We start from the raw sequence: 10,645 nt of genomic DNA, 5'->3' as shown, positions 1-10,645 counted from the left end.
TGTTGAAAGATTTCAGAAATCGTGAACTAAACTTTATCTTGTAAAAAATATGTTGTATGATTGCCAATGAGACAACTCTCCACAAGAGACCAAATGACATAGAAACTAACAATTGTAGGTCACCGTACGGTCTTCAACAATGAGCAAAACCCAAACCACATAGTCAGCTATAATAGGTTCCGAAATGACAAATATAAAACAATGCAAACCTAAATAACGTACAAAAATGAACGAAAAACAAATATGTAATACATCAACAAACGACAACCACTGAATTACATGATCCTGACTTGGGACAGCTTGTTTGTAGTTTTTTTGTGTGATGAATGCAATAATATTGAAGGTTGACTTGTTACTCATTTTTTTCCTGCAGGAAATATTAATTCTCTACCGTATTATTAGAATAAAATTAAGCAAAAACTCCTAGAAAAGTTTCATAAATTAATTGAACATATGAACAATACTACTTATGTTAAAAGAAAGATTACAATACATGTATTGCAATACAATTAAATGTGTCATGTCATGTTCAAACCGACCCGTCAGTTTCGTGCTAGCATAGACATCTTTCGTATGAGTGATATTTTTCGAGGCAATTAATAAGAACTATTACATTAGCAGATCCAGGGGGAGGGGGTCCGGGTGTTTGAACCCTCCTCTTTTTTGCCGATCAATGCATTTGAATGGGAACATATAGTTGGACCCCCCCCCTTTTTGTCCTGAGTTTAGGACCCCCCTTTTAATATGGCTAGATCTGCCCCTGTATTATATGTCAGAGGAAAGACTGTGGTGCTCGCGGAGTCATATTAAGTTTTGTTGACTATTTAAATCTACTTGTACATTAGCACGTAAACAAAATACAGCGCTGCTTCCCAGTTTAGTTGAATATGCCATAACATTAGTCATATAATTCAAACAAACGCGAGAAGAAAATAGTTCTAGTATTTCACAAGCTTTAAGAATTTATTATAAATTCAATTTAAATTCCAGCAACCTTTCACGTTGAAGTCCGTGAAAGTAAGAAGAGGGGGGATAGGACCTTTATCGGGACTCCGGGATCGGGTGTTTTTAAGCTCAGGATTTCGGGACGTCGGGTTTTACTTTATTTAAATTCGGGACCTCGGGATTTCGGGATCAGGACCCCTCCTATCCCCCCTCTTAGAACATACGAAAAAAAAAACGAATTTAACATTCAAACAAACTCATAAATTTGTTGTGAGTGTTTTTCTATTATATAGACTTTTTCAAATGATTAATTTAGTTTTATTTTATTTTGTGTCGTCGATTAGTTTGTTTTCCTTCAGAAGCATATTAACAATTAAAGTTAAAACAAAAATAATAATTCATAACTAATATCTACGCTTGTGTATTGTGATGCGTTGTCTGTTTTCAAAGTTAATCTCTAAACTTTTATCACAAAATATTATATATTAAAGTGGCAAGTGCAATTTGAGGGATCAGCGTACCAATGTGACCTCTGTTTCTAGCTTAAGAGAAATGTCTAATCGTTGAACTATCACTAGATATAATGAGGTTTCCTGATGCACTTGAGCCATTAAAAATCAAATACCTTGTTACTGCAGCTTACAGTACACAGATGTATTAGTATCGTATTTCACTTCATTGATAAAACACAATATTTTGTAGCTTAGACGATTTATAATTACACAGTTTATATATCTCTGCAGATTATAATGTATTTATAGCACACATATGGAAACAGATACGCATACGTCAATGTGATTGCATCAACAATTTGTCAATAGTTGTATTTATGTCCTGCAATTATACTATCTAATATTTTTCGATAATTAAAATACGAATCGAATATTTCCGCTTAGCTCTCATTTAAAATTCTCCCAAACAGAGGTATGCCATGAACAAGATCAGTTTTCAAAATCTTACATTTTAAGCTAATCTAAGTCATTCCCTCACCATTTATACCGTCAGAGTATATATTTTCATCAGCAGGACTGTTAGTTACAAATAAAGTTGAGAATTAGCCTCATCCCAGGCACAGTTGTCAAGATACTACTTTTAGATCAGACAAATTCAATGCACCTTATGTAGACCCTCAGAAAATTATTAAAGTCATCAGTGATCATCAGTTAGTTCAAACATCACCCCTTTGTTGATTATTGTAAAAATGTGTTTTTTACGGTCCCTTAATACTGTTGTTTGAGTAATATTTTTTTCTATAGTTATCACTTAATTACTGGATTAGATAATTGTCAGTTTACATAATAAAATAAGAACATGTATGTCATGTATTAAATAAGCTTTTAATTATGATTTATATGGTATATAATTCATATTATCTAGTCCATTGTTATAATGTTGAGGGTTTTACGTTTATAAGTCCTTAAATTCTTTATTGAAAAGAACTTTACGCCCATATGAGCCAATGGCTTAAAACATTATAAATAATATACAGTTTACATATATAAAACAATGAAAAAGACAACGACCCACAATACATAAAATGGATATAATTTTGTGTTTCCATTTTGTAAATGTTTTACCGAGCGAGTACTCTTCACCGAGGTAACATCCCTTCATGTTATTATATATTTTTTTCCATTGTATTTAAGAAAACAATAAATAGATTGCATTTGTCTCCCTTTTTTTTTGTAGAGAATCAGTTTCAAAATATAGTTATCTCCCATCTTAAATTTAGCCTGTTAGTCAAAGGGAGACAACTTTAATTTTCCACAAAAATTACGGAATTCCATAATATTATGGAGTTCGCTAAGTGCCCCGACTGTTTTAGAAGCGTAATTACTGTTCGATATCATATTCCATATATCTAAGCGACATCTTGCGAAACAAAAAAACAGCGAAGGTAAAAAAAGTTGGCAGAAGAAAAAAAAATAATAATAATTTAAAACCAATTGTTCAGAGAACAATTGAAGGTCTTTCAACCAAAAAGGATCTATTTTGATATGAAAATATTAAAATTCAGTTGAAAATGTCAGTTCCTATGGCTTTATGATGTAGAAATATGAATTTCGAGCAAAGGTCAAAATCTAGACCGTCCAATTAACCTATGACCTTGACCTCAATTTCAAGGTCATAGACTAAACATCTCAAATCAAAAGACACTAGTTCCTTAATATGTATGGTTCATGAGTAATATCACTTTACGCATAATTGTTAATATAAAAGTGGCGAAAACTCCCGTTTATTGTCTACGCACCCTTGCAACCAAAATTTATAAGTTACGACATGTCGCAACTAACAATTTAGTAAAAATAATTTGTCGATATCTTATAAGGTTAATGAAAATAAGTGAAAATAAGCCCCAATCAAAATTTAGAATTTGACCTTGACCTTTGACCTTGACCTAATTTTTATTTTTTTGTACCAAGGATCTGAAATCAAAAGACCCTAGGTCTCTATCACTTATGGTTTACCAGTTAGAAATGCATATCACTTATATCATATACAAAAGGGGGGTTTACTCTCATATGGAGTCTCCGGATAGCTTCGGTCAAAATAAAACAGAACATCCTGAGGATATAACGAGCAATTTGGAAAAATAAATTTGTCGGTTTCTTATACGGTTGCGAAGCCTTAGAGATAACAAGGAAAACAGTGTTTGGGGAGATAACTCTTATTTGGGAAAGTATTCGGTTAAGCAGAGTTGGTTTCAAAAGCGTATAAACTGTTCGATGTCATATTCCAAAAATCTAAGCGACGTCTTGCGAAACAAAAAAACAGCGAAGGTAAAAAAAGTTGGCGGAAGAAAAAAAAAATAATAATAATAATAATAATTAAAAACCAATTGTTCAGAGAACAATTGAAGGTCTTTCCATCAAAACAATGTATTTTGATATGAAAAGTTGTGAAACTAAGTTTAAAATGTCATTTCAATCGTCAAATGATAGCTCCTAGTAAGCTGATTCCAAAAATATATTGTTTCCATACATTTTTTTTAAATAAGGGAGATAATTTGTTACTTCCGGTTTGAAAAATGTTACTTCCGATTATATTTGAATATTTACTTGACACTGATTCCAAAAATATCTGGTTCTATATACTTTTATATCAAAAAGTACAAAAAAATAGCTATTTCCGGTTTACAAAAGGTCACTTCCGGTTGTTTTTTACAAGGTTAAATGGTTTGATATCTTTTTCTAAAAGTTGTATATCTTTATCATGTATACATATAGAATAAAAGCAAAGGTCAAAATCTAGAACGTCAAATTAAGCTATGACCTTGAGATCAGTTTCAAGGTCATAAACCAAGGACCTCAAATCAAAAAACCATAGGTCTTAATTATATTTAGTTAATGAGTTATATCACCAAACGCGTATTTTTAAATACAAGAGGGGAGAAAACTCCCTTTTACATTGAACGTACTCTTGCAATCAAAATTTACATCTTACGACATGTCGCAACTAACAATTTAGTAAAAATAATTTGTTGATATCTTATACAGTCTTTGGATATAAGTGAAAATAAGCCAAATTCAAATATTAGAATATGACCTTGACCTTTGACCTTGACCTAATTTTCATTTTTTGGGACCAAGGACCTCAAATCAAAAGATCCTAGGTCTCTATCACTTATGATTTATAAGATAGAAATTCATATCACTTATATCAGATGCATAAGGGGAAATAACTCTCATATTGAGCGGTCATATCGCTTCGGTCAAAATAGGACAAATCATGCGAAGGATATAACGAGCAATTTTGTAAAATAAATTTGTCATAATCTTTTACGGTTGCGAAGGAGATTCGCTAACAAGGAAAACAGTGTTTGGGGAGATAACTCCTACAAAGAAAAGTATTCGTTTACGCAGGGTAAATTTCAAAAGTGCATAAACTGTTCGATATCATATACCAAATATCTAAGCGACATATTGCGAAACAAATGTTTATCGCAAGAACAAAATTAGGCGAAAGAAAAAAAAAAATTAAAAACCAATTGTTCAGAGAACAATTGAAGGTCTTTCCATCAAAACAATGTATTTTGATATGAAAAGTTGTGAAACTAAGTTTAAAATGTCATTTCAATCGTCAAATGATAGCTCCTAGTAAGCTGATTCCAAAAATATATTGTTTCCATACATTTTTTTTAAATAAGGGAGATAATTTGTTACTTCCGGTTTGAAAAATGTTACTTCCGATTATATTTGAATATTTACTTGACACTAATTCCAAAAATATCTGGTTCTATATACTTTTATATTAATAAAGTACAAAAAAATAGCTACTTCCGGTTTACAAAAGGTCACTTCCGGTTGTATTTTTCAAGGTTAAATGGTTTGATACCTTTTTCTAAAAGTTGTATATCTTTATCATGTATACATATAGAATAAAAGCAAAGGTCAAAATCTAGAACGCCAAATTAAGCTATGACCTTGAGATCAATTTCAAGGTCATAAACCAAGGACCTCAAATCAAAAGACCATAGGCCTTAATTATATTTAGTTAATGAGTTATATCACCAAACGCGTATTTTTAAATACAAGAGGGGAGAAAACTCCCTTTTACATTCAATGTACGCTTGCAATCAAAATTTACATCTTATGACATGTCGCAACTAACAATTTAGTAAAAATAATTTGTTGATATCTTATACAGTCTTTGGATATAAGTGAAAATAAGCCAAATTCAAATATTAGAATATGACCTTGACCTTTGACCTTGACCTAATTTTTATTTTTTGGGACCAAGGACCTCAAATCAAAAGATCCTAGGTCTCTATCACTTATGATTTATAAGATAGAAATTCATATCACTTATATCGGATGCATAAGGGGAAATAACTCTCATATGGAGCGGTCATATCGCTTCGGTCAAAACAGGACAAATCATGCCAAGGATATAACGAGCAATTTTGTAAAATAAATTTGTCATAATCTTTAACGGTTGCGAAGGAGATGCGCTAACAAGGAAAACAGTGTTTGGGGAGATAACTCCTACAAAGAAAAGTATTCGGTTACGCAGGGTAAATTTCAAAAGCGCATAAACTGTTCGATATCATATACAAAATATCTAAGCGACATATTGCGAAACAAATGTTTATCGCAAGAACAAAATTAGGCGGAAGAAAAAAAAAAAAATATATAAATCAATATGGTTTCTATAAAAAAAATATATCGAAAAGGGAGATAATCTTTTACTTCCGGTTTAAAAAGTTTACTTCCGGTATTGTTTGATCGTTTACTTGACACTGATTCCAAAAATATATGGTTCTATATACTTTTACATCGATTTAGAACAAAAAATAGCTACTTCCGGTTTAAAAAGGTCACTTCCGGTTGTGTTTTTTAAGGTCACATTGCTTACAACTTAATGCAAAAAGTCCCATGGCTTTATCATGTGTACATATGAGGTAAAAGCAAAGGTCAAAATCTAGAACGTTTAATTAGCATATGACCTTGAGCTCAATTTCAAGGTTATTAACCAAGGACCTCAAATCAAAAGACTCTAGTCCTCTACTTTATATTGTTAATGAGTTATATTACCATACGTATGATATTAGATATAAAAAGGGGGAAAACTCGCGTCAAATGTCTACGTACCCTTTCGACTAAAATTTATGTGTTACGACATGTCGTAACTAACAATTGTGTGAAAATATTTTGTCGATATCTTGTATGATTACTGAAAATAAGAGATAACAAGCCAAAATCAAAATTTTAATCATGACCTTGACCTTTGACCTTGACCTCATTTTCATTTTTTTGGACCAAGGACCTCAAATCAAAAGACCCTAGGTCTCTACCACTTATGGTTTTCCAGTTAAAAATGCATATCACTTATATCAAATATAAAAGGGGAAATAACTCTCATATGGAGTCTCCGGATAGCTTCGGTCAAAATGAATCAAATCATCCTGAGGATATAACAAGCAATTTGGTAAAATAAATTTGTCGGTTTCTTATACGGTTGCGAAGATTAAGCGATAACAAGAAAAACAGTGTTCGGGGAGATAACTCTTACATGGATAAGATTTTGGTTACGCGGTGTCAGTTTCAAAAGCGTATTAATTGTTCGATATCATATACCATATATCTAAGCGACATCTTGCGAAACAAAAAAATTGCGAAGGAACAAAAAGTTGGCGGAAGAAAAAAAATAATAATTAAAATGTCAATTGTTCTTGAACAATTGAGAGGTCTTTCCTTTTTTAATGTAAAATACATGTTCCAACAGACGTAGAATGTATTGAAAAGGTCAATGTCAACCTTAAAAAGCTCGAAAACACACTGAAAGTCCTTCAAATAAGGTCAAAAACACATAATTCGCTATATTGGACATGACCTTGACCTTTGACCTTTGACCTTTGTCAAGGTCATTAGTCCCCAATGTCATTGCTGAAGACCCCATGGGTCTAGGACCTTTGATTATATAGCAAAAGCTGAATTTGTCTTTTCAGAAACCTAAAACAGGCTTTATGCCCCTTAAAAAAAGGTCAAATCTCTTCGGTCAAAATGTAACAAAGTTGCGCCGTAATGACCCAATCATTTTCCACTATTTGAATCCTCTGTAAGTATTAAGGTTGCTTAGATTATACCATAACAAGGTGTTAGGTCAAAGGTCAAGGTCAACATACACATTTGACCTTGAGGTATTTTTCAAAGTCACATGAATTGATGATGAATGGTGAAGATCCTAGGTGTCTACGACTTACGGTTTCTGAGTTTTGGTGGCCAACCAAAATCGGTTAATTTTCATAGGGGCATAACCCTACCAATGAGTCGTTGAATCTTTTCGATCCAAATGTAACGAAGAACCAGGGTCTGGTCCTGAACAAATTTCACCCTTTGTTTTTTTTCTACCTATTAGGGTTACGGTGTTGGAACGATAACAAGGTTTTTGGGTTTCGGAGGGATAACTCCGAACCGACAAAATATTTCGACTCACAGGGTGAGTTCCGGATAGGTATTCATGACACCGATACAAAGTGTGAATATGAAAGCGACACGTCTTACGGTTACGGAGGGAAATTTTGTCAAAGTTTGGCGGAACAAGAAGAATAATAATAATAATCAGAAGAAATACAGTAAGGTCTTTCCTTATAGAAAAAGGAAAGACCTTAATAATAATAATAATAATAATCAGAAGAAAACCAATAGGTCTTTCCACGGAAAAGTGGAAAGACCTAATAATAGGGAAAAAACTGGAGTTGTCGTTCTTATCCGTTGATAAGATAGATAGCACACAAGCTTTATTCATTTGTAAGTGGAGGGTAAAAAAAAAAGGGGGGGGGAAAGGGGGTCCCAGGGAGATTTTTTTTTTTTTTTATATAAACGGAACAGAATGGTTAAAATTGCCGTTTTACAATATAAATCAATTGCTTTTAAAAAGCAATTGTAAACGGTCTTTCCCCCCTTAGAAACATGATTGTGTGTGTGTGTGTGTGTGTGTGTGTGTGTGTGTGTGTGTGTGTGTGTGTGTGTGTGTTTGTTTGTTTGTTTGTGTGTGTGTGTGTGTGTGTGTGTGTGTATGTGTTTGTTTGTTTGTTTGTTTGTTTGTTTGTTTGTTTGTTTGTTTCTGTAAGGGGTCTATATTATTCCGGGGAAGTTTCATAATTAGTTCGGAAAGTTTTTATTTTATTTCAGGCCAGCGCGCGCGCCAGATTGGGGAGACATCACGTGACGCGGGTTTATAATAACGAAAACTTAGTCTTTTTATTTCTCTTTAGGTCGGGATGTTGAACAGACAACATGTATAGAGACGGAATGTACACAATGTAATTTCTTTTGTCATTGTAGGAGGAAATTGACATTTTGATCACAGTTCACCAGCAGTGCATGTTTTGGATTTAATTGATTCGGTGTAACTTTAAAACACATTTAAGGATTATTTTCTGATAATGTACATTTTTCAGCACCAGTTTGTAACACAGATAAATATTTCAATCTAGGAGCGGACATTTTATTGTAGCATTTCACTGAGATTTACGGACCTAGCAAGCAATTTTTACGGCATTGCAATTTTTTTTCTCTAGGAAAAGTCTTGAGAGATATCGGCACCACGTTGTTTTATGAACCTTTAGTACATGTATGCCCTGCTGACTGCAAAGTTTGGGGTCGATTGGACTTGTAGTTTCCGAGTTTAACTGATAACAAACATGTGGATTTTTTTTTTCAGAAGAGATGTAAGAACAATATTAAAAACCAATTGTTCAGAGAACAATTGAAGGTCTTTCCATTGAAAACAATGTATTTTAATATGAAAGTTGTAAAATTAAGTTTAAAATGTCATTCCAATCGTCAACTGATAGGTTATTGTACGCTGATTCCAGAAATATATGGTTTCTATACAATATTTTTTTAAATAAGGGAGATAATTTGTTACTTCCGGTTTGAAAAATGTTACTTCCGATAATATTTGAATATTTAATTGACACTGATTCCAAAATGATCTGGTTCTATATACTTTTTTATTAATAAAGTACAAAAAATAGCTACTTCCGGTTTACACAAGGTCACTTCCGGTTGTTTTTTTCAAGGTTAAATGGTTTGATACCTTTTGCCAAAAGTCTCATGGCTATATCATGTATACATATGAGCTGAAAGCAAAGGTCAAAAACTAGAACGTCAAATTAATCTATGACCTTGAGATCAATTTCAAGGTCATAAACCAAGAACCTCAAATCAAAAGACCATAGGTCTTAATAATATTTGGTTAATCAGTTATATCACCAAACGCGTATTTTTAAATACAAGAGGGGAGAAAACTCACTTTTACCTTTAACGTACTCTTGCAATCAAAATTTATGTGTTACGACATGTCCCAAATAACAATTTAGAAAAAATAATATGTCGATATCTTATACGGTTTCTGGAAATTAGTGGAAATAAGCCAAATTCAAAAATTAGAATATGACCTTGACCTTTGACCTTGACCTAATTTTATTTTTTTTGGACCAAGGACCTCAAATCAAAAGATCCTTGGTCTCTAGCACTTATGGTTTTCAAGATCGAAATGCATATCACTTATATCAAATGCATGAGGGGAAATAACTCTCATATGGAGCGTTCATATCACTTCGGTCAAAATAGGACAAATCATGCGAAGGATATAACGAGCAATTTTGTAAAATAAATTTGTCATAATGTTTTACGGTTGCGAAGGAGATGCGCTAACAAGGAAAACAGTGTTTGGGGAGATAACTCCTACAAAGAAAAGTATTCGTTTACGCAGGGTAAATTTCAAAAGCGCATAAACTGTTCGATATCATATACAAAATATCTAAGCGACATATTGCGAAACAAATGTTTATCGCAAGAAGAAAATTAGGCGGAAGAAAAAAAAAAAAAAAAAAAAAATAATCAGAAGAAAAACAATAGGTCTTTCCACAGAAAAGTGGAAAGACCTAATAATAGGGGAAAAACTGGAGTTGTCGTTCTTATCCGTTGATAAGATAGATAGCACACAAGCTTTATTCATTTGTAAGTGGAGGGTAGCATTTCACTGAGATTTACGGACCTAGCAAGCAATTTTTACGGCATTGCAATTTTTTTTCTCTAGGAAAAGTCTTGAGAGATATCGGCACCACGTTGTTTTATGAACCTTTAGTACATGTATGCCCTGCTGACTGCAAAGTTTGGGGTCGATTGGACTTGTAGTTTCCGAGTTTAACTGATAACAAACATGTGGATTTTTTTTTTCAGAAGAGATG

Source organism: Mytilus galloprovincialis, chromosome 5 (genome assembly GCF_965363235.1).
Source record: "Mytilus galloprovincialis chromosome 5, xbMytGall1.hap1.1, whole genome shotgun sequence".
NCBI lineage: Eukaryota > Metazoa > Mollusca > Bivalvia > Mytilida > Mytilidae > Mytilus > Mytilus galloprovincialis.
The sequence above is the reverse complement of the archived record's forward strand: the minus strand, read 5'-3'. Positions refer to the sequence as shown.